This window comes from Adiantum capillus-veneris, chromosome 18 (genome assembly GCF_014529385.1).
Source record: "Adiantum capillus-veneris isolate H3 chromosome 18, ASM1452938v2, whole genome shotgun sequence".
NCBI lineage: Eukaryota > Viridiplantae > Streptophyta > Polypodiopsida > Polypodiales > Pteridaceae > Adiantum > Adiantum capillus-veneris.
In genome coordinates this window covers 74,778,441-74,804,798 of record NC_140948.1, presented here as the reverse complement: position 1 = coordinate 74,804,798, position 26,358 = coordinate 74,778,441, and the positions used below count along the sequence as shown (strand labels likewise).

Genomic DNA, 26,358 nt, shown 5'->3' with positions numbered 1-26,358 from the left:
CTAACTTGGTCAAACTAGCTTAGTCGGACTGCTTGATTTTTAAATCTAGACAAGTGATTATGACAAAAAAATCATTAAATTTAATGTTTGGTACTAAGCAAATGCGCTGAATATTATGCTACCAATCACAATCGAAGCAGACAAACATGGATGCAAAAAGATAAGGGGCAATGCTAATGGACAAGAAACACCTGCTTGTGTCGATGGTCGCGCTTGATTTGAAGTGTGAATGAGAGAAAGATCCCATGAAGGTCCAGATCCTAACAACAGCAACACACTCCTGTACACACTAGGAAACACAAGAATACCTCTAGGAGGCACATCAGTGGGAAAAAAGAACTTTGGTAATCACTCAACTCTAAAACAGAAACACTCCTATCGTACCAATTCTACCTACCCTCCATCACTTGAGTGATGAGGATCAAAGGTGTTTGATGACACAGGTTTCTCTTTCAGTGTACCGGATGCGAATGTGTAGGTTTGAGTCAATGTTTTGACTTTTATTGTGCATACTCGTTTGCTAATTGCTCTTGCTCTTTATTTTTATTTTTTTTGTGAGTATAAGGCTATATATATACATTCCCTAAGATTGGGAGATTGAGAGGTCAGGGAGGAAGGTTGAGAGGGAAGCAAGTGAATGATGATTGTCAGTAAACACTCCCCCCTTCCTTGGGTAGATCATACCGTTTGAAATGAGCTTGTCACCCTTTGAAACCAATTGTTCCAGTTGGTAATAGGTGGAGATTTTTGCCAGTAGTTTTCTCTTACCTTAGGTGCCTCATCGAGTTGCAAGGGTGGTAAGGTAGTCTCCCAGGATCGAACTTGAAGTGGTTCATCAGGTGATTCTTGAACACTGGGAGGTGTGGATTCCTTTGTAGCTTTATGGAGGTCCACTATTGTAGGTCGACGATGTGGAGAAGCTTTTACCTCTATGGATGCATTACATGAGGAGCTAGAAGCTTCATGGGACTCCCCCCTTGTTGAGCTAGGTGGAACAAATCGTTCTTTCTTTGGTACCCAAACTAGCTCTGGAGCGGGTGTGTAGCATTCTGTGATTTTTTTCTTTCCGCGATTGTCGATTTGTTTTGGAGCTACATGAGTGGGTTCATATGGATCAAGTGACAGGTAAGAACACAATCTACGTTTTGGCACCCAAATTTGATCATTTCCTTGATAGTAGCCTTGGGCTTCCAATAATCGTTTAGGGATCCACCGCAACATTTTCTTACTTTTCTTGGAGCGAGTGGTACGTTTCTTACAAGGCTTCTGTTTTTTAGCACTAGCTATGGTCGCTAAAGAAGCTTTAGGGACCCACTTGTATGTTTTTCTTGCTAGATGAGGATGAGTCTTGTCAGAAGCTATATGCATTGCTTGTAGCATATTTAAGGGTACAGGCATTTCATCCCCCTCAGGTGTTACCCATGTCGTCCCCCTATTCCCACAAGTGTCTATGGTTGCTGCTAGGTGGACCCAATCCACATTGTCCGACTCAGTCATCCCAGGTAGTACATCCATATAAGGAGAATCTTCCCCAACATCAATGTCCGCTTTACACGTGTAACAATACGGCAATGGGGCCGAGTGAACTGTGGTGTCAAATCTATGATCAATTATAAACCTGTTTCCTAGAGGATGTGCTCGACCCGTCACAAGATCCACTCGAATGACAGAATCTTGGAACTTCAGGTAGACATGGATTTTAGACCAGTCGTGCACCATTTTCGCTTCCCTCATGAAAGGACGTCCTAAGATCATCTTCGATGCCATAGTGTGCTTGGAGAAATCCATAACAATGAAGGTAACTCTTATTTTATGTCCAAGGACCTTGATCTTGAGATCTTCTAGCATCCCAATAGGTTTAACAATAGACCCATTGGCCATCTTCACTACTATGGTTGTGGTCGCAAGGTGAGGTCTTCCCATAGTTTCCCAACAATTTTTAGTCACAATGCTAACCCCAGCGCCACCATCAAGGATTCCCTTCACAATTAATCCCTTAGTAGTGATTGGCATAGTCGCATTAGATTCATCACCCTCAAAGTATTGTCCCAACTTGTTAACAGGTATTTCTATAACAAGATTCTCATCTAGGTTGGGTTGTGGATCTATGTGCGGTTCCTCCTCTATTGGCATCTCCCTAGCTCCATCCATCTGTGCAAATTGTGGTAGCCCAAACTTCTGTTCTCCATTGAGGAAGGCTCGAAGAGCTGAGACTAGCTCAGGGTATTTATATAGTTTGGACATGATGGTGGTTCTAACTTCTGAAGACATGAAATCTATCAATTTGGCAATGTTTAACAGCACCTTTTGGCCTTGAGTCCCTTGACGTGGGGAAGATGGGATCTCCATTTCTTCGATAGGATCAGGTAGTCCCTCTGTAAACATTCTTTCCATCAAGAAGTGAGTACGCCCACTTTCCCATGACTTTAAGTCACTTTCTTCTTGGATGACACTAGGTATGTCCAAGGGTCTATGGACTTGGTGAGGTTGTTGCTGCGTAGGGAACACGGTGTCTGTAATCTGGATCTTCCTAGGTGCTGGTTCTAGATCCCTTTGGGTATCTTCTACCAAACTCCTTAAATTCTTGACTCGCTCAATCTCCTCTGTAGGGTTTGGGTAAGTTCCTATCTTCTTTTTGGATCCTGGCCATTGTGGCTCATGAAGATCTTCCTTGTTGGTTTCTATGTTAGTGGTTGTTTTGGTCTCCATGGTTTCACCTGAATCAGAATCTTCTTCAGCGTCGTTCATATATACGGGGTCGTCACCAGTCCCTATGTTGGTCTTTGAACTGGGGTTTGACTTCGCTGATTTTTGCGATCTCTTTCTTCGTGTTTTCTTCTTTTTTTGAGATTGGGCAATTGATGCCGTGTCTCTTTCCTCAAGAATATATTTTTGTTTTTGGAGCATCGATCGTGTGAGTATGTTTACTGGTACCACGGGTGTACTTGGTGATGGCTCCTCGGTAACTTCAATCAAGTTTAATAGCGTGATATTTGGTGCATTTGGATTATTTGGACATTGGGCAATCAAATGATCTATGCCACATTGATTACACATGAGTATCGGCATTGTAGACGTGCTCGCTTGATTGGTTTGCATTAGTGTGGCGTTCTTTTGTAGCCTAATAGGACACTCGGCTACACGATGTGGACCTCCACACTCATAGCATTGAAGAGGTGGTCTCTTAGCAGTGTAATTGATATTTTGGCCTCTTGCCGCAAGAGCAGCTACTTGATATACATGTTTGACTTGTCCCCAATAGTCCTCCATGTAGTATTGTGGACTTTCTTCAAGCACATCCATCCCATAGGCGATATTATGATCTATATCTTCCTCATAGCCTTCCAAACAAGAAATAGATGACTCACAACCCACTTGATTCACAGAAGTGATTCTCGGATGTGGTCGTTGCGGTCCTAGCACTGGAGGTGGTAAGGGTGTTTTTTGAACAACATTTTGGGCCCTAGGGACCGTATGTTGTGCTGTTTGTTCAAGAGGTGGGGACAGCATCAATGCAGGCACTTGAGGTGTGTCTGTCCATGCTAAGGTTGGTCTATTGGCCATCGCACGCTTAAATACTATGCAATCCTTAGCTTGATGACCATACCTTCCACATGCATTGCAGTTCCCATTGAATTTTACTCTAAAAGTAGGGCATTCACTGGTACTATGCGGTCCATAGCATATTGAGCACCATTGCTGCTCCCTTCTTGGATACATATGATTGTTTTGCGGAGCACGATTGTCTCTAAGACTCTCTTGAATAGCCTTGGTGAGATCTGCTAAAGTCATCTCAGATATCTTTGGCTCCTTAGCAATAGGCTTTAGGTCATTGGCTGATGCCCTGATGCTTGCGAGCTAATAGATTTAGGCTCAACAGACACTGTTTCTCCTTGAATCATTAAATTATCCTCTAATTGTATCGCATTGGTGGTGACTGCTTCCCAAGTGGTGATACCTCTAATGACTAGGCCATTGTAGATATCCTCATGTCGTAACCCCCTAATGAATCTATCAAGCAATTGGTTATTGTTGAAGAGCTCATTTGGATTACAACGAGAATTCAAATGCTTCAAGCGACTTATAAAGTCTCTCACCGACTCTCCTTCCTCTCGTTGGGCTTTCTGGAGCTGAGAGGCTACACCCCAAAGCACTCCCTCTCGTATGTATTCCTTTAAGAACAGTCTCCTAAGAGTAGGGTAAATCGTTTTTCCTTCCACCCTTAGGGTTCTATACCAATCCCCAGCCTTTCCACTTAAGGTTAGGCTTAAAGCATTGCTCTTATGTAGGTCATTGTGTTCTCCTAGAGAATCGCATATTTGTTCAAACACTTCGATATGCTTTCTCACATCCCCGTCTCCACTAAATTTTTGTGTGAGCTTGGCTATTTGTACTGCCTTACTTCTAGGCTCTCTATCAGGCGCGTTAAGCATATTCTCAGCAATAAATCAACCGATAGCTTGAGCAAATGTTGCCAAGTCACCTAAGTGAGCAGGCACCGTGGGTGGAGGTGCTCCAGAGACTACATGTGGAGTAGGTATTGGAATTGGTCTTGGCGCTTAGGAAGCCCTTGGGTTCCACGTTGGGTACGATGTTGTGCCATGTGGTGGTCCATAGTTCATATGAGTGGCCCTAGGCATAGCACACGTCGGATGTGACATGTTAATGCTAGCCGGTATAGTCCCATGGGAATAAGAACTTGTGTATTGTGGTTGTGGAGCATAGGTAGTTGAAACAATGGGAGGGGTAGGGACTACATGGTGTGAGCCATAGGTGCATACGATTGGTACACACTTGTAGGTACTGTTGCAGGCATTGAGCTACCATGTAGTGGTGCTTTACTAACAAATGAGGTCCATGGCGTGTTTCTTGGCATGCCCATCATTGGGGTAGGCATGGTATCCGTGGTGTCATCCAGGGAAAGATGAGCTAGACTCGGAAAAGTAAAGCTATCACTTGTGGGCTCAGATTGCATTGAGACCCCTGGCGAAACAACATATGGGGGATTGATGGGACTCACTGGGGGAGTCTCCATTTGTGATAGAGTGGGTTGTTTCCCTTTGCCCGTGTCTAAAAATTGCATAGGACCCGTCGAAGGTATGTTTATTCCTCGATTTTGCCTCTCAGACTGGATAATCCTATGGATGACATTGCAGATCATGTGTTGTTGTTCCTCTAGACTAGTGGCACTAGATGTGGATTGTACAACTTCTAACCAACCCACATGGTATGTGTAGCCCATGTATAGGTCGGTCGAAGTCTCCGTGTGTAGGTCATATTCCCAATTTTCATTGAGAAATACCCCGTCCAAACTTGGTGAACTAGAGGGTTGCCGTGAGGTGGATGCAATGTTGCTTCCCGTGGTTTGACTTTTAGTCACCGCTACCTTAGAGACGACTTTGGAAGGTGGTAGCTCGGTAGGGCCCTCATTAAATGAGGTAGGTAGAATGTCCATGTGGACACTCTGAGGGAGTGTGGGGTCTACAGGAGATGTGAATGGTGATTCTACTTCCCCACCCCCTTCGTGTACTTCACTAGCTGTAGGTTTAGAGCGCGTAGCTCTACTAAAAGTTTCCATCAAACGGCTAAAAACACTAGTTCCAGGTTGTTGGGCCCAGCTAGGTACAATTTCATTTGTTCCCCCGGGGATTTGTGTAAGATGCTCTTCCATAATATCGTAGTCAGAGGAAGAGTCGCTAGCTGCTATATTTGGGTCTTGGGTTGCACTACCTTGGGTCCCCGTCGAGGGCGTAGACCCTAGTGTGGAAGAATAGTGAGTACCCCCGTAAATCAAAGCACTAGCTAGTTGTTAGGACTCTAGCACACGACCAGAGCGTAGATACATGTGCTTTGGGTGCCCTACAAGTGTTGGCAAGTACTCTTAAAGGTTACTTGCTTTGTTTTGTGGGTGTTTTGCACCCCGTTTTCTACTTGATTTTTTCTTGTTTTTGATGTTTTTTTAATGTTTGATTTTTTTGATTGAAGTGTGTGATAGCTCGAAATGAGCATATCACTTAAAGGGTCGCTGTGAGCTTTACAACACAATTTTCGGACATCTGACGTTCCGTTGGTCCTCAAAAATCAATATTAGCTACGTGTGAAGCTAAAATTTGTTTTTTTAAAAGGCGACTGAGGCCTAGGCTTGAGTGTGAGCTTGGGTTTGGGTCTGGGCTTGGGTCTGGGAGATATTTCCGATCCCGGTCCTACCTTTAATTTTTTTTTTAAAAAAAAAGGATAAGTCGCCACGGCCTGCGCGACAGGACACACACACACACACACACACACACACACACACTCTATCTACCTACTTCTAACTAATATACCTACTCTTACACACTAACACACTTTATTAACTCTCACTAATCTACTTCCTACTTACTGCACACAGAAAACTAACTACCTTAATACACAGAGAATAAACACAGAACCTTTGAAATCTCTATTAACAAAGAAAACTAACTACCTTAATACACAGAGAATAAACACAGAACCTTTGAAAACTCCATTAACAAAAAACACACTCAGTATAACACCAAATCCCTCTTCTCAACACACACACACTCCTTCTTTACCTTTCCTACAATAGAAATTGTACCACGGAGAAGGACAGAGTGTTACTCGAGCTTCATGTATGGCATTCCCCGGCAATGGCGCCAAAAATGTGCGCGTATGTCGCACGTGTCAATGCAAGGAACTTGCCGATACACCGTGTGCGAGCCACAAATGGCTGCAAGCACACAACAAGCCTAAACTAGTAAGCTCAAAGAAGGCGATGGTGTGTCACTCATTGCTCTACACTTGCTTCGTGGAGGATTCCTCGCCGCGAAGAAGAAGGAGCCGCCGCTTCGCTGTGCTCAACCGCTTTGCCGCCGCCGTCCTGCCTTTGTAATGCTCGATCGCCCACACACACACACACACACTCTCTCTCTCTCTCTCTCTCTCTCACACATACACACACACACAAGGAGGTGAAGAAATAGAAGATGGAGATGGAGATGGAGCAAGAGCACTCTTCCATTGCACCAATGAGAGAATGAGTGAATTTTAGGTTTAATTGACTTTTATATGAGCTCACCCCATTCACACTTGGGCGCCCATGCTTAGCCAACTAATCCCTTGAATGTTCCAGTTAGAGTACGCCTCTCATCGGCGATCACTCTTACCCTTTTCCTATTGGACCGACAAGCCCGGTACCTGACTCTACCAAATAAATAATACAATGTCCGTCGTAGGTTAGAACGTCTGCCGTACGTGATAGGGTGTCCGTGAGCCGTGAGGGTTAACAGTGACATGAAAACTTGCACCACAATCAAGAATCTAATTCTATGTATAAACCTCATCCTGTCCAACCAAAGCATCTGGAGTGAGATCTGAAGTGAAAATGAGAACATTTGAGGGATCTTCTGTCCCCTATGCATTAATCTATGTTGGCATAATGCTCAACACTGGAGGAGGAGCATCCTCTACTGTAGTGGTAGGTATGGGAGACTCAACCACATTGAGCTCCTCAATCTTTATCATACTTCTATCTTTGCCAGGTTTATTTTTTTGCATGTTTTTCTGATCTCTTAGGAAACTACGACAACCGTTTTTGTAATGGCCCTTGTTATAGCAATAGTAACACTGGACATTTCTGGAATTTTGGTCTCTCTTGAGTTCGTGTGTCTGCTAGGACTACGAGGATTTTGCTCTCTATTTTTGCTTTTGTATTTGTTCCTTTCATGGCCTCTTGCCTTCGTTGAACTGTGAGGTCATTGAAGACTAACTTGCCATTCGGAGCTGAATTGCTAATGGCTGTGCAAAAGATGTCCCATGAACTGGGTAGAGAGCATAACAAGAATATAGACTTGAGTTCATCGTCAAACTCCTTAAAGCCCTAAGATGTTGATGGCCGGTTTTTGAAACAGGGACCGCGAGAACCAAACCCCAAGAAGGGGAGAGCATATTACCAACCAAAACGAAAAAAAAGTTTTTTTTTAACATTCACCACCCCTCTAGGCTTAACCACTTGGCGGGCGCCACCAATTTGTCCACATCTCTCCATTATCGCCAGAAGACAGAGCCCTCTCTCTCTTGCTGCTCGGCTCCGCCAACAAACTCTCTCTCACTTACCCTGCTTTTGCATCACCTGGCCCAATGGGCGCATAAAAAAAACATTGCCACTGTCTATATTCCTTGGCGGGCCGCCAATTTTGTAAATTCTCTCTCTCTCTCTCTCTTTCATTATTCACAAGCTCTCTCTCTCTCTCTCTCTCTCTCTCTCTCTCTCTCTCTCTCTCTCTCTCTCTCTTTGTTCGTCCATACCCTGCCTGGCGGGCCACCATACCTCACCCCTCCCTCTTTCCTCTCGTCCACACTCTCCCCTCTTGTTCTCTTCCCACCGGCGGACCACCGCTCTATCTTGCCCTCCCTCCATTAGCTCTCACTCCCTCTCCCTCTGAGTGAGCGGCCTCGCGGGCATGGAATAGAATAACTCTCTCTCTCTCTCTCTCTCTCTCTCTCTCTCAATTCACCCCTACATACCCTCTTTCTCTTACCCCCCCCCCCCCTCTCACTCACACACACTCTCTCTCTCTTTCCCCCGGTGTAGGAACCCGCCATGCAATTATTCTCTCTCTCTCTCTCTCTCTCTATCTCTCTCTCTACAACCACACACCCTCCCCATCCCGTTGACCTTTACCCCCCCTTCCCTCCCTCTCTGTCTCTCTCTCTCCCTCCTTCTCTCGCTCGCTCTCTATGTCAAGCAGCCCACGCGGGTGCAGCCGGTTAACACACACACACACACACACACAACTCTCAATCACGCTTACACACACACACACACACACACACACACACACACACACACACCCCATCTCGCCCTCACTCACACACCCTCCTCGCATTCTCTGCAACAGCAGGCAACCAAAAAAGAAGAAAAAATATAAGTATATATATATATTTATATAAATAGTTTGCACTCCTTCGTTCCCACACACACACTCTCCCGCCTACACGGCACGCATTTACAGACTCATATATATACACACACATCTACGCACACTCACATACATACATAAACAACACGGTGTGCGCACCCACACAACCAAACAACACGCACACATATACGCACACACCATAATAAATATAAAAAAAACCAAAGGACATCGACGTCATCAACAAAAAGGAAGGAGACGGCTAAGTCGCGCATCGTCGACACCAAAACAAGCAAAGGCGTCGAAGGCATGCCCCGACCGACTCCAAAAATGATGAATGCGCTACAGCGATGCAGTAGCTAGGCTGCCGTTCGCGGCATTGCATCTACAACGCCCTCTTCAGTAAAATCTGTAGGTTGTTGTCATTTTTCTAGTTTCAAACCAAATCTTGTAAAAAATCTCAATTTTTGTAAATTCTCATCTCTCTCTAGGTGATGGTCACAAAGGCCCACCTAGAGGTTTTCCTTTATAATATTTCCCAAGACAAAGCAAGGGTCAACCACCCAGGGCCCACCGCCTTGCTTTGTCTCCCCCTAATTAAAACCCTAATCTAATCAGATTACCGTAATCGAAAGCAGCCAGCACCTATAAAAAGGCATTGAGAGGTCACTATAAGGGGGGGGCAAGTTCATCAGAGGTTAGCATTTGGTAGTATTTTGGTGGGAAGGATTGGCAACATTTGCATCACGAGAGAGGGGACTTAGTGTAGCAATTTTCTTTGGGAATTTGTACTATGTAAAAGAAGCCATGTCTACATCTCGACTCCAATGGTCGATACACACACACACACACACACACACACACACACACTCATATTAGCAAGGTTTTCGTGTCTGTGAGTCATCTCTAGAGAACACAGTAGTAGGCTCACTATCTCTCCCTCTATCTCTCTATCACCATGATTGCCACCTTGGCAGAAATAAGGTTGCTGTAAATATTGCAAGAAAATAGTTTTCCCTCACACCCGCGAGGGTTTTCATCGCCTGTCATATTCTCTCTCTCTCTCTCTCTCTCTCTCTCTCTCTCTCTCTCTCTCTCTCTCTCTCTCTCTTCGTTTGTCCATACCCTGCCTGGCGGGCCACCATACCTCATCCCTCCCTCTTTCCTCTCGTCCACACTCTCCCCTCTTATTCTCTTCCCACCGGCGGACCACGGCTCTATCTTCCCCTCCCTCAATTAGCTCTCACTCCCTCTCCCTCTGAGTGAGCGGCCTCACGGGCATGGAATAGAATAACACACTCTCTCTCTCTCTCTCTCTCTCTCTCTCTCTCTCTCAATTCACCCCCACATACCCTCTTTCTCTTACCCCCCCCTCTCACTCACTCTCTCTCTCTCTCTCTCTCTCTCTCTCTCTCTCTCTCTCTCTCTCTCTTTCCCCGGGTGTAGGAACCCGCCATGCAATTATTCTCTCCCTCTCTCTCTCTCTACAACCATACACCCTCCCTCACTGGCCCGTTGCTCATCACCCCCTCCCTGTCCCGTTGACCTTTACCCCCCCTTCCCTCGCTCTCTGTCGGCACCCGCTGGCCCGAGCCTCTCTCTCTCTCCTCCTCTCTATCGCTCTCGAAGCAGCCCACGCGGGCGCAGCTAGTCCACATAACTCTCTCTCTCTCTCTCTCTCTCTCTCTCTTATCTACACACCCTCACGCTGGCCCGAGCCTCTCTCTCTCTCTCTCTCTCTCTCTCTCTCTCTCTCTCTCTCTCTCTCTCTCTCTCTCTCTCTCTCTCTCTCTCTCTCTCGCGCACGCGCTCTCTGTGTCGAGCAGCCCACGCGGGTGCAGCGGGTTAACACACACACACACACAACTCTCAATCACGCATCCACACACACACACACACACACACACACACACACACACACACACACACACACACACACACACACACACACACACACACACACACACACACACACACACACATCATCTTGCCCTCACTCACACACCCTCCTCGCATTCTCTACAGTAGGCAACCGAAAAAGAAGAAAAAATATAAGTATATATATATATATATATATATATATATATATATATATATATATATATATATATATATATATATATATATATATATATATATAAATAGTTTGCACTCCTTCGTTCCCACGCACACACTCTCCCGCCTACACGGCACACATTTACACACTCATATATATACACACACATCTACGCACACTCACATACATACATAAACAACACGGCACGCGCACCCACACAACCAAACAACACGCACACATATACGCACACACAAGAAAAATAAAAAAATCAAAGGACATCGACGTCATCAACAAAAAGGAAGGAGACGGCCAAGTCGCGCGTCGTCGACACCAAAACAAGCAAAGGCGCCGAAGGCATGCCCCGGCCGACTCCGAAAATGATGAATGCGCTACAGCGACGCACTAGCTAGGCTGTCGTTCGCGGCATTGCATCTACGACGCCCTCTTCAGTAAAATCCGTAGGTTGTCGTCATTTTTCTAGTTTCAAACCAAATCTTGTAAAAAATCTCAATTTTTGTAAATTCTCATCTCTCTCTAGGTGATGGTCACAAAGGCCCACCTAGAGGTTTTCCTTTATAATATTTCCCAAGAGAAAGCAAGGGTCAACCACCCAGGGCACACCGCCTTGCTTTGTCTCCCCCTGATTAGAACCCTAATCTAATCAGATTACCCTAATCGAAAGCAGCCAACACCTATAAAAAGGCACTAAGAGGTCACTATAAGGGGGGGGGGGCAAGTTCATCAGAGGTTAGCATTTGGTAGTATTTTGGTGGGCAAGATTGGCAACATTTGCATCACGAGAGAGGGGACTTAGTGTAGCGATTTTCTTTGGGAATTTGTACTATGTAAAAGAAGCTATGTCTACATCTCGACTCCAATGGTCGATACACACACACACACACACTCATATTAGTAAGGTTTTCGTGTCGGTGAGTCATCTCTAGAGAACACACTAGTAGGCTCACTATCTCTCCCTCTATCTCTCTATCACCATGATTGCCACCTTGCTGGAAATAAGGTTACTATAAATATAGTAAGAAAATAGTTCTCCCTCACACCCGCGAGGGTTTTCATCACCTGTCATATTCTGTGTGTGTGTGTGTGTGTGTGTGTGTGTGTAGAGGCCATGATATTTCCAATCATCGTTCTCTGCGTCCTAGCCTCTCAAAGCTAGGTGGTGCCCCCTATTCGCTTCACTGTGGCCGCCTTGCGGCGTGCATCGGCTCCCAGTGTTTTCGAGGCCGTCGGGGTTTGTGTCGCGCTTTGCTCTCGTCATTTGGTGCCCCCATGGAGGAGGAGGGCTTCTTGGAAACCCTCAGTTTACGATGCTAAAAGCAATACACATCATCAATCATGGACGAATGGATGAAAGAATTCTCCAACTGGAGAATGGAAGAGGAGGATACTAAAGAGGCACTAGCCACCTTCATTGAAGTACTACTGCCAGGCTGTAGTGTCGTTAGTATTCAAGAGGTAAGCTCCTCATCTCGTGTTGCTCGTTTTTACCACAAATTGAGAGCATCAGGTCGGAAGTCTATGAAGTGCCATCACTGCTGCCAACCAAAGCACACTATCAATGAGTGCCAGCAACGAAGGTAGCGAAGGGGCTGAAATCATCTACATCGACATTCACCGCAAGGAGGTCATCCATATCAAGGGAGGAAAGAAAACGGTAAGGCCTCTCTTTCCTAAGGAAACTGCAATCAAAGGTATAACCTCTACTCCAAAGTGGCCAAAAGGAGCTACTCGATCCAAAGGTAAGGAGAGGCTAATCTAGTCTGGAAACACATGACCCCAAAGGAAGAATCATCTGGCCACGCGAATGCTTCAAGTTCAAAAAGCCAGCTCGTACCCAGTTTGCCAAAAAGAAGGTCATCCAAGGCTAAGCGGCGGAAGGTCGCCTATCGATTCGCACGTCGCATGCGAGTACTGCCAGTCCATTTCAACAATCTTGAAGAAAAAGTGGTAAGAAGGTTTCCATGCCCTAAAGAGGAGTGGTTCGGCTACTGCTCTCGCTGTTTTGGAGGACGGGTAGAGGGTCTTCCTCCTCTCCCCGTACAGATCATCCTGAAGAAGCTCTCCACCACGGGTGAAACCCAGTGGGTTGAAGACGAGTTACAGTTGAATGGAGTGGAGTTCATGCAACGCGCCGACTATGGTAATTACCTGTAGTTGCTGCTAGCCAAAAGGCTAGGAGTAGTCAAACATGTCGCCATCACCCCGTACGTGCTGAGTGACGAAGAAAAAGTGCAGCCTATGAAAGGAGACGACCTCCTGTGGATGTGTCGGCTCATCAACACCGGCACGGTAAGAGTATAAGTAAGTGCTCTACCCTCTGTGCATGATGGAAAACTGGCCAACAACGTTCTCATTTAGATTTCTGCAGCATATGCATGTGAATATTTATGTAGATAGGAAATCTTCTACCAACAGAAGATTGTGTATCTGTTTGGTGCTGTGGTGCTAGGAGAAATCCTTAGCTCCCCAAACCCTATCATTCTCCCCATATTGGATTACCACCACTCCTTCAATGTTTCCATCTTTATCCTGTTTTAATCTATTCACCCAACCCTGTAAAAAGCCGCTATTGTCATTAATCTTTTTTTTATAAAAAGGTTTGTAATTTCCTGAGTTACTACCATGGCAAGTGTTTCTTTCCCCACATTCAGTGGAAAGAAGGGAGAAGACATCACCACCGACTTTCTGGATGATTTTGACATTGCTTGTGTGGTTTCAAACAAGGATGATGACGCCTCACGGCTACGAATTCTTCCTCTACTGATGAAAGTAGAGGCCAAGTCTTGGTAAATGCTTTGCCCCAAGCTACCAAAAATGCATGGGATGTACTACGTGCTGCCTTTGTGAAGAGGTTTGGTGGAGGCACAACCTCAAAAAAGCTATGGTAGCTACTGACGGAATTAAAGCAGGGAGGTCTGCTAGAGTATGCCACCTACGAGTCCAAGTTTGTGGATTTGTGGGAGAGTTGGGTTGCATCACTGGAGGAAGGTGAAGGAGCACCTAATTTCATGAAGAAGGACCGTTTCATTGCTGGCCTATGGTTGCCGCTTAAGGAGAAGGTGAAGGGAAGGTTTCCTGCAATATATGAGTTGGCAGTGGAAGTAGCCTACCTTAAAGACAAGAAGCTGCGCATGCAAGCAAGAGTCAACGAGTCAGAGGAATCGAGCTTAGTCCAAATAACCCCAGTGACTGCAACAGCCGTTCATAGAGACCAACCACAAGAGGCATCAAAGGAGCACCAATACCTGCTGAGTCGCATCACTACCCAACTCGAGAGTTTATCCGTGCATCTGGTGCAGGCAAAAATCCAGAACAAGGGAGAGGACAACGAAGGCAAAACCAAGAGTACAACTGCTATAATTGTGGGGAAGACGGCCATGGCATGTACTACTGCCCACATCCAAGAAGGCAGAATTTCAATAGAGGAGGGAGACAGAATCAGATCTCTCGCCAAGGGCAAGACCACCACCACCCAGGCAATCAGGTTTGATTCCATCGGTCCAAATACTTCGACCACCTGTACAACAGCCACCACCACAACCTCTTATTCCACCGCTACCCCCACCACCTGTTGTAAACCAAGCAGTGAGTGTTATTAGCTTGGAAGCTAAAGGGAAGGCAAAGGTAGAAGAACCAGTTTGAGAGAAGCACAAAGGGAAAGCAGAAGTAGAAGAAGTGGATGCCATGGGGTGAAGCGTGACAGGCAAGAAGAAGCCTCTCAAAAAGAAGACAAAATGAAAGGAAAAGGCGAGTCTAGCAAGCAGGCATCTAAGCCACGATGGAAGATAGACATGGTGGATTTTTCACTAGGTGAGTATGCTAAACCATATGAATTAGTTCAGGATGTGTTGATGCAGGGCCCAAAGATAAATTGGCCCCAATTACTCCATCTTGCACCAAGGATGAGGAGGCAATGGACAAAGATGGTGAGTACAAGAAAATCAAGACCAAGGATAGCTGGGGCTATCTCTGGGAGGGACCTTGACGACATCCTACCAACCATGGATGCCCACATCAAGGGGCAATGTATCTCAAACGTCTGCATAGATGGCAGCGCGTAGATATGCGTCATGAGTGAAAAAATGATGCACCATCTAGGCCTAGAGGTGAGTAGGCCGGCACCCTGCCGAGCCAAAATGGCAAATAACGTAAGAGTGAAATGCGTAGGCATTGTGAATGCGGTCAAAGTAAAGGCATTCAATACAGAAGTGGAGGTAGACATTTTTGTCATGCCACACAAAGGGGAGGGCTACCCTATCATTCTTGGAAGATCCTGGCTCATGGCTATGGAAGCTAAGCAAGATTGGAGTACCGGAATGATTCAGATGAAGGACGCTAAAGGGAAGTCCATATTCTATGACATGAGGACTGGGAAGCAATGCAACATGATCTTGGAGGCTTCAGAAGATGAGTCCACCAATGACTATTCGTCCACCTCAGGAGAAGAGACGACAACAACTGAAGAAAATGATAGTAGCATCGAAGTGATGGGGGTCATCCTTAAAGACCCAAAAATATTGACACAATATGAAGCACTCCTGACAAACCAAGAGGAACCGTCAGGTACGCAATCCTTAGAGGATACAAGTAAGTTACATCGGGTGCTCTCCAATGAGTTAACCGATGAAGAGAGGAAGGAGTATGTCTCCATGCTAGGTAACTTCACCACATTGTTCATTGATGGTTATGATAAGATCACAGGAATCACAGTATACAACACGGCATAAGACTCAAAGAAGGAAGTAAACATGTAGTGCAAAAGCTCAGAAGACTTGGGGTAATCCAACAAGAGGCACTACTCAAAGAAGTAAGGAATTTGCGACGGGCAGGTTTCATTTATCCCGTCGAAGACTCAGAATGGGTCTCTCCAGTAGTAGTCACACCGACGAAGAATGGCAAGTGGAGAGTCTGTGTGGACTATAAACCTCTCAATGTAGCCACAAAGAGGGATCACTTTCCTCTCCCATTCCAAGATGAAATCCTCAATGAAGTGGCAGGTCATGAGCGCTACACAGTATGTGATGGCTACTCAGGATACTTTCAAATTAGCATTGCAGAAGAAGACCAGAAAAAGACAACTTTCATAACACCTTGGGGATGCTTTGCTTACAGAGTGATGCCTTTTGGCCTCACCGACACTCCGGCCACATTCCAGCGTTATGTGACTTTTGTTTCCAACCATACTTTGGAACGTCAATATGGGTCTTCATAGATGATTTTTGCATTTATAGTTCACGCTCCCTCCATTTGAGCAAAGTCTATGATGGCCTAACCAGGCTGCAAACCTTGGGTAGCCAGCTCAACGTGGAAAAGTGTCACATTGGTGAAAGCAAAGTCACTCTCCTTGGCCATGTAATTTCAGCAAAAGGGATTGAGGCTGACCCTAGCAAGATTCAAGCTTTGGTATCTTTGTCATCACGCACCACAGGTAAGTAGTTGGTCTCTTTCCTTCATAAGGTAAGATACTTAAGCAGGTTCATCCACTTGCTATCTCAAGTGGTTCTCCCTCTACAACAAGTCACCCAGAGGGATGTCTTCTCATGGAGTGAAGAAAATGAGCAGCAATTTATCGAGGTGAAGCATATCCTAGCCACGCTTCCCACCATTTCACCCCCCAGATGGGACGAGCCATTTTATGTGAACCCTAGTGTAGGAAGTGATACACTTGGAGCCGTACTAATGCAAAAAGACCCCCAAACTTCTTTCATGCGTCCTATCTACTTCTCTAGTCGTGTCATGACCCCATCAGAAAAGGGATTCACCGCAGTAGAACACATGGTGCTCGCACTAATGTTTGCTACCACAAAGTTCCGCTCTTATCTACTGGCTAGACCCTTTGTAATTCTGACAATGGAGTAGGTTTTTCCGTATGTAATGCGACACATGGATGTCTCATCTAGGATCTCTAAATGGCTAGTTAGGTTACAAGAATATGACTACACCATGCAAGTAGAAAAATCCACCAGGGCTAGTCTAGCAGGTATTCTTACTCATCACCACTATGAGAAGAAGCTGAAGGTCAACACGGAAGCAAAAGAAGAGACACCAATGGTAGAAAGTCCTAAGCTAGAAAGAGCTCACTATCTTTTCTTTGACGGAGCATACAAGAGAACAATGGATCAGTCTGCAGCTGGCATCGTCATTTTCAATGAGCAACAGGAAAGGGTATTCTCCATTGGGCAGCTATTACACTCCCACTCCAACAATGAAGCAGAGTATGCAGCTTTAATTCTTGGGTTGGAACAATGTATTTTGCAAGGGATTCAGCGCGCTCTACTTTTGATAAAGCAGATAAACGGCACTTGGGTTTGTAAAAATCAGGTTTTACTTGGTCAACTACGCCAAGTTAAGGATCTTTTAAAAAAGTGTGAAGCAGTGCAATTATTTCATGTCCTCAGAGCAGAAAATTAGAAGGCAGATGCTCTAGCCAAGGAAAGAATACAAGACGTTCCCATAGGAGCAATCAAACTAAAACTACCCCTCTTTCAAGGTAGTGATGCTATGCCTGATATTATTAGCCATCTAGACACAGGAGAATGTTCGGAAGGGTACACTAGGGGCCAGAAACAGTGGCTGGTAAGGAAGGCTACAAGATACCGCCTTGTAAACGACCACTTGTATTGTAAGGGCAAGGATCAGATTCTCAGGCGAGTACCAACCTCCAGTGAGATCACAGAGGTAATTCCAAATTGCCATGATGGTGTCTGTGGCGGTCATTTTGCCTTACATATCACCAGTAGGAAGATTCTATAGGCAGGATACTCTTCGCCTAGCCTGAACAAGGATGTGCATCACTGGTGTAAAACATGCAAGGCCTGTCAAGTGGCCAGTGAGCGCACACTAACCTATGAACCATAGACTCCTATCATCTCATACGGTCCGTTTGAGAAATGGGGAATAGATGCAGTGGGTCCTCTACCAAGGGCCCAATCAGGTAAACTATACATTCTAGTTGGTGTAGACTACATGACCCGATGGGCGGAAGCAGCAGCCACCACCCGCATTACAGCCAAGAGGTAGCAAAGTTCATATTTGAGCACATCTGTTGCTGTTTTGGCACTCCTCTTGAGATAATATCTGATAGGGGACCAGGTTTCAGAGGCGATCTGGTGGGAGAACTGATGAAAAAGTTAGGCATTACACGCCGACATTCCACACCATACTATCCACAGTGTAATGGCCTAGTAGAAAAGGTAAACCGAATGATCTGCAAAATCATCACAAAGCAGGTGAATAACCACACAGGAGACTGGGATAAACATCTCATGGCCGCTCTATGGGCCTACCGAACAATGTTCCGAACATCATTAGGTTTCACCCCTTTCCATCTAGTTTACAGAAAGGAGGCAATTCTGCCCATTGAGGTACAGATAACCAGCTTACGAGTTATTGCTAGCCAATTACTGTGCCCAATTGTAAATCTCCGCAACCACATCCTGGATCTGGAAAGGCTCCAACTAGATAGGGAAGATGTAATCAATCACTATGCAGCGCAACAGAGTGACGCTGGCTCACCTTCAATCAAGGGCTTAAGGAAAAGGGCATGTTAGTATTGAGATACGACAACAGATTTGACACCAGGAAGGACAAGAAATTTCAACCCCGATGGGAAGGAACATTCATTGTCAAAAGGCGATATGACAATGGCAGCTATAAGGTGATGGAAGCAGATGGGAAGAGTCAATGGATGGAGGCTAAAGAGATATTTCCTTAGGTTTGATCCAGAGTTCATGCTAGATATTCCAGAAGAGGGAGAACCCTCCAACTCTGCAACTAAAGAATCAGAAGTAGGGCTAGAAGCATAAATGCCTCTAGCCAGACGGGAGGGCTAATGACGGCTGGTTTTCGAAACCGCGATCACGAGAACCAAACCCCAAGAAGGGGAGAGCATATTACCAAGGGAAAATGAAAAAAAAAAGTTTTTTTAAAACATTCACCACCCCTCTAGGCTTAACCACTGGCGGGGTGCCACCAATTTGGCCACATCTCTCCATTATCTCCAGAAGACAGAGCCCTCTCTCTCTTGCTGCTCAGCGCCGCCAACACTCTCTCTCTCTCACTTACCCTGCTTTTGCATCACCTGGCCCAATGGGCGCATAAAAAGAACATTGCCACTATCTATATTCCCTGGCGGGCCGCCAATTTTGTAAATTCTCTCTCTCTCTCTTTCATTATTCCCAAGATCTCTCTCTCTCTCTCTCTCTCTCTCTCTCTCTCTCTCTCTTCGTTCATCCATAACCTGCCTAGCGGGCTGCCATACCTCACCCCTCCCTCATCCCTCTCGTCCACACTCTCCCCTCCATCTCTCCCCTCTTGTTCTCTTCCCACCGGTGGACCACCACTCTATCTTCCCCTCCCTCAATTAGCTCTCACTCCCTCTCCCTCTGAGTGAGCAGCCCCGCGGGCATGGAATAGAATAACTCTCTCTCTCTCTCTCTCTCTCTCTCTCTCTCTCTCTCTCTCTTCACCCCCACATACCCTCTTTCTCTTATCCCCCCCCCCTCTCACTCACACACACTCTCTCTCTCTCTCTCTCTCTTTCCCCCGGTGTAGGAACTCGCCATGCAATTATTCTCTCTCTCTCTCTCTCTCTCTCTCTCTCTCTCTCTCTCTCTCTCTCTCTCTCTCTCTCTCTCTCTCTCTCTCTCTCTCTACAACGACACACCCTCCCTCACTTGCCCGCTGCTCATCACCCCCTCCCCATTCCATTGACCTTACCCTGCCCCCCCTTCCCTCGCTCTCTGTCGGCACCCGCTGGCCCGAGCCTCTCTCTCTCTCCTCCTCTCTCTCGCTCCCGAAGCAGCCCACGCGGGCGCAGCCAGTCCACATAACTCTCTCTCTCTCTCTCTCTCTCTCTCTCTCTCTCTCTCTCTCTCTCTCTCTCTCTCTCTCTCCTCCTCCTCTCTCTCGCTCCCGAAGCAGCCCACGCGGGCGCAGCCAGTCCACATAACTCTCTCTCTCTCTCTCTCTCTCTCTCTCTCTCTCTCTCTCTCTCTCTCATCTACACACCCAGTACACACACACACACACACATCCTCACACACTCACGCTGGCCCAAGCCTCTCTCTCTCTCTCTCCTTCTCCCGCTTGCTCTCTGTGTCGAGCAGCCCACGTGGGCGCAGCCGTTTAACACACACACACTCTCAATCACGCATCTACACACACACACACACACACACACACACACACACACACACACACACACACACACACACACACACACACACACACACACACACACCATCTCGCCCTCACTCACACACCCTCCTCGCGTCTCTGCAACAGACAATCGAAAAAGAAGAAAAAATATAAGTATATATATATATATAAATATAAATAAATAAATATATATAAATATATATATAAATCGTTTGCACTCCTTCGTTCCCATGCACACACTCTCCCGCCTACACACACACACGGCACGCATTTACACACTCATATATATACACACACATCTACGCACACTCACATACATACATAAACAACACAGCACGCGCACCCACACAACCAAACAACACGCACGCATATACGTACACACCAAAAAAATTATTAAAAAAACTGAAGGACATCTACGTCTTTAACAAAAAGGAAGGAGACGGCCAAGTCGCGCGTCCCCGACACCAAAACAAGCAAAGGCGTCGAAGGCATGCCACGGGCAATCCCGAAAATGACGAATGCGCTACACCGATGCACCAGCTAGGCTGTCGTTCACCGGCATTGCATCCGCGACGCCCTCTTTAGTAAAATCCGTAGGTTGTCTTCATTTTTCCAGTTTCAAACCAAATCTTGTAAAAAATCCCAATTTTTGTGAATTCTCGTCTCTCTCTAGGTGATGGTCACAAAGGCCCACCTAGAGTTTTTCCTTTATAATATTTCCCAAGACAAAGCAAGGGTCAAACACCCAGGGCCCACCGCCTTGCTTTGTCTCCCCCTGATTAGAACCCTAATCTAATCAGATTACCCTAATCTAAAGCAGCCAGCACCTATAAAAAGGCAGTGAGAGGTCACTATCAGGGAGGGGGGGCAAGTTCATCAGAAGTCAGCACTTGGTAGTATTTTGGTGGGAGGAATTGGCAACATTTGCATCATGAGAGAGGGGACTTAGTGTAGCGATTTTCTTTGGGAATTTGTACTATGTAAAAGAAGCTATGTCTACATCTCGACTCCAATGGTCGATACACACACACTCATGTTAGCAAGGGTTTCTTGTCGGTGAGTCATCTCTAGAGAACGCACTAGTAGGCTCACTATCTCTCCCTCTATCTCTCTATTACCATGATTGCCACCTCGCCGAAAATAAGGTTGCTGTAAATATTGCAAGAAAATAGTTCTCCCTCACACCTGTGAGGGTTTTCATCACCTGTCATATTCTCTGTGTGTGTGTGTGTGTGTGTGTGTGTGTAGAGTCTGTGATTTTTCCAATCACCATTGTCTGCATCCTAGCCAGTCAAAGCTAGGTGATGCCCCCTGTTCGCTTCATCGTGACCGGCTTGCGGCGTGCATCGGCTCTCGGCGTTTTCGAGGCCGTGGGGGCCCGTGTCGTGCTTTGCGCTCGTCAATGTCAACTGATTGAACAAGGAGTTGAACTCATTAAAGTGACCAAAAACTGTGCTACCTTCTTTCATGTTGAGCTTCATAAGCTTTTTCATGAGAAAAACTTTGTTGGATGCACTTTTGCTCTCCCATGCTGAACATAAGCTATCCCAAAGTTCCTTGGTTGTTGTCTTCCCTATGATAGTGAAGAACATTGAATCGGCTAGATTTAGACCTATCGTAGCCATGGCTCTCGCATCCAAAAGCTCCCACTAAGCTTGCGTATAGTCATCATCATTCTCTACATGCTCTTTCAACAATTCTGATACGCCTTTGTTTGTCAAAACATGTTTTATACGCTCTTTTCACATGGTGAAGTTGCTGCCATCGAACTTGCAAATGAAGCTGACAAGAGGGTTTGAGAGGTGCCAAAGTATGGCGAGAAGCTGCAGAAATTTGGACAAAGTAACCTTTGTAGTATCGTGAGTAAAATCTCAACCAAAATACGTTCAAAGGTGCCAACATGGAAGTCACGGCTCGCGTGAAGGAAATCCGACAAAGTCTCCTTTGTATGAGAGTCAAAACTCAACTCAAAATACGCCAACTGTACTAACTGGGTATTAAAAAACTGATACTTTCTTTGCCAATGTGATTGCCAACTCGATGTCAAAAGAATATGAAACGGTCCAAATACATTTCCTATGGCGAGGGTACCGAAAGTGAGGGAACTCCAGCTACATGTATGACAGAAGGTGTCTCAACATTCAAGCACACCCCAGCTCAAAGAAAACCTCACGCTATCGACCCTCCAAAGGCTAATGCTGACACAAATGGATTAGCCACAGTCTCAGAAAGGGCTCTTCCGGTCCGAGACTCAGGAACGGACAGGAAATACTGCCAAAATAGCCAAAATGGCTCCACATGTAGTACAGTGGGCAGTGGTCTGCAAATCAATGTACATGAGTAAATTGTTACCATATACATGTGGTAGTGATGTGTGTGAACACACTAGGACCGTTGGGGCATTTTTTCCCTCTTTAGGAGGTTTTTTCCCCCGTGCATTGATATATACGCCCATCACTCTAGGTCTATCTATCTTTCCATTGCACACTAAGTAACACACTCTCTATTGTGTGCCTTGAGCTTCCTTCGTCTTCTCCAAGTTGTGTGCGTTTCTCTATAACCCTAATTCCAACAATTGGTATCAGAGCAGGTTGCGTCCTCCCGGGCTTAGTCGCCAACTGCTCCAGTACACACCTGCTCACTTTCTCCGATTTCAGTGAGCTTTGGCGAGCGTTCGTAGTTCGACAAATATTTTGAGACTACTCGTAGAGCTTAGTTGCTCAGATTTTTGATTTGGGCTCATTTCGGCCTCCGTTTCCACTACAGACAGTACTACAGAGGCTATTTCGTCATTTTGTGCAAAATTTCTGTCAGTGCCATTTTCTGCATAACAGGTGCCTTACAGTCTTCTACGATTTGTGCTATATAGCACGTGTTGTTCCCACTCTATTTCTCCCATTTTTGGGCAGTTTTCACATCAGGTGCAGCATTTACCATGGCTAACAACAACAACACAGATGTGTTCAAGATGTTTACTGCTGAGGACAGGTTGGATGGGGACAATTACGCTATGTGGGCTTCGATGATGCAACACGTTCTTGTGTCAAAGGGCATCTGGAGTATTGTGAAAGGCATTGATGTACGTTCTAGTTCTGAGGATGTAGGCGATGTTGAGGATGTTGCAGGTTTGCTACAAGGATTGCAGCTGTTAGAGTTGTTTTGCCTACGATAGAACAAGCTCGTTGGGATGTTAAGGATGCACAGGCTCATGCATTGATTGTGTTGTCTGTGAAGTGCACCATTGTTCCTCATATCCGTTCAGCAAAATCTGCAAAACAGGCTTGGGATATTCTAGCAGGTCTTTATGCAAGCTACAATGAGGCTAAAATTTCTTTGCTGTGTAAAGAGTTGGAGTCAAAGATTATGCATGAGGAAGATGATATGGACACTTTTATTGCTGGTGTCAAGGATATCAATGAGCAACTTATTTCTGCAGGTGAAGTCATTTCAGACAGTTCCCTTGTGCAGACTGTTCTTGATGCCTTACCACATTCTTACCAGACCTTTGCTAGTACTTGGAGACTTATGACCCAAGGAAACCCTGAAGTTGTCAAGTTGGTGCATTATGCACATTGCTGTTGCAAGAGTCACTTTCCAGAAAAAACAGGACTAGGCAGCATGCAGTTGAACATGATTTTATTGCTTCTCAAAGAAAGGGTGGTAACAGCAATGTAGCCACTTCTTATGGTTCTGGTGCGAGTGGAAAAACTTATGTTCCTAATGCTTCTGCTGGCAGCACTTCGTCTGGAAATTTTGGTGCTAAGGGAAAAAAGAAGATGCGTTGCCATTATTGTAAAGTCAATGATCACTTGATCAAGTCGTGTCCTAAGTGGAAGGCCAAGAGGATAAGAAGAAAGAGGGTGGTTCCACTACAAATGCTGGTTCCACTACAAATACATCCATTGTTGAGTCTTCTATGAAAGGAGACTGTGTTGTTGATGTTGATGCAAAATGGGCTTTTAGCGCAGAGTGCACTTACAATCCTGTTGTCCATGATGCATGCTTGTCAGTTGCTGCAGATTCACATGTGTGGTATTTTGACAGTGGTGCTACAAATCACATTACCTTACATTGTGAATTTTTTACCTCTCTCGAGTATGTCCCTCATGGGAATTCAGTCACTTGTGCCAACAACGCCTCTTATCCAGTTCAGGGAGTTGGAAAGATTGTGCTCACTGCTGCTGCTAATGGTAGCTCCTTCACACTTGTTGATGCACTTTATATACCTGGGATCAAGAAGAATCTCGTGTCTGTATCCGCACTTGCTAGACTTGGACTTGTAGTCACATTTGTGGATGACAGATGTACAGTTCATGATCTCAGCTTTGGTGATGAAATTGTTGCATCTGGGCTTTTGTGCCGTGGGCTATATAAGCTCGCTTTGTATGACAAGTGTGGACAAAATTTTGCAAATGCTGTTGCAAATTCAAGGGCTATTTCAAATGCAAAACTTTGGCATGCACGTTTTGGTCATCTGAATTTTGCCAATTTGCTGCGTTTGCACAAATTTGATATGGTTGCTTCTTTGCCACCTCTTGAAGCACCTGTCAAACATGTTTGTGAAGGCTGTATTTTGGGTAAGATGCAACGTTCTAAATTTCCAAAGGATGGTTCAGTTCGGGCCACATGCAGGGTGCAGCTTGTGTATAGTGATGTTTGTGGGCCCATGCAAACTCCGTCCTTGGGCAATTACCTGTAATTTGTGACTTCATTGATGATTACTCCAGGCATGCATGGGTATTTCCGCTTAAAGTGAAGTCTGAAGTTTTTATGTGCTTCAAACAATTTCTGGCTATGACTGAAAATGTCTCAAGATGTACTATGGGCACCCTCTGTTCCGATCGAGGGGGGGAGTATATGTCTCATGAATTTAATGCATTTCTGGCTAGTCGTGGGATAAAACACCAATGTACATGCCTTATACACCTCAACAAAATGGTGCTGCTGAGAGGAAAAACAGGTCACTGACAGAAATGACACGATGTATGGTCAAAAGTCAAGCTTTGCCGCTTTTTTTTTGGCTTGAGGCCATCATGTGTGCCACTTATGTAGTTAACAGGTGTCCTACGAAAGCTTTGCAGTCTATTACTCCATATGAAGCATGGCATGATAGAAAGCCTTCTATTGAGCACATGCATGTTTTTGGCTGTTTGGCATATGCTTTGGTGCCACAATTGCAGCGCAGAAAATTGGATGATAAGGCTGTCAAATGTATTTTTGTTGGTTATAGTGCTGAAAGCAAAGGTTACAAGTTGTATCATCCGCAAACAAAACGTATTCTGGTTTCACGAGATGTAGTGTTTGTGGAAGATTATGTTCAGCCCTTGCTGTCATGTACTAGAGACACTAATGTAAGCTCACAGGACATTTATGACACTTTGTTGCCTCTTTTCAGTGGTGGAAATACAAATGTAGGTTCCAATGAGGCAAATGTACAGCCTATGGGGGTTTCTGAAAATGTTTTAGATCAGCCTATTACTGATGCAGATGTACATGATGTACTTGATGAGGAAAGGGCTGAAAATGAGCAGGCTAGAGGTATGCCAAAATGGCTGGTGCACACTTTGCGTGACAACTAGATATGCTCACACTAAAATGCATCTGTCTGTAGAGAAACTGCTATCAAAATGACTACCAAATCGCCTTTGAAAGCGCTGTGTCTGGTAATATGGAGAATCTATGTGTAAATCGGCTAAAACGCTCCCTGTAACCTGTAACCTGTAACCTGTAACCTGCATGTCGATGTCGCTATGTGCCGATTTTTGTCGCCGGCCAGAAATATGATAGTCGAATAGCCGTCAAAGGTGTCGTAGTAAAAAACCGTGTCGTATAACGCGATCAGTGCACTCGATGCTGATGCCGAGTATGGTATAGACACCTCATGCATGTGGCAAGCACAGCTTGTCGATCGCGGAAAAAAGTCATCTGTGTGAAACCGAATGTCCGATCGGATGTCAAAAATCTGCCTGTAATGGGAGTAATGTCGAGCCAATGCCGAAACATGAGAATCTGTGTCAAAACGGTTCTAATCGTCGTCGAACTCGAGTGGCTAGCCGAATAGCCGTAGATCAATGTTGAAAACCGATGCGCCAAGCCGAGTTATCAATGCTTGATGCCATAGAGAAGCACGCCGAGACGTCGAGAAAAAATACCGAAATCGGTGTCGAAAACGATATCGGGTAGCCGAAAATCGAAGTCGAGAAGAGAGAG

At 45.5% G+C, this 26,358-nt stretch overlaps 1 pseudogene; it reads right to left on the bottom strand.

Moving 5' to 3' along the window:
• Window positions 1–678: 678 nt before the first annotated feature.
• LOC147435885 (uncharacterized) lies at window positions 679–3,902 on the bottom strand (annotated as a pseudogene).
• Between the last annotated feature and the right edge of the window lie 22,456 nt (window positions 3,903–26,358).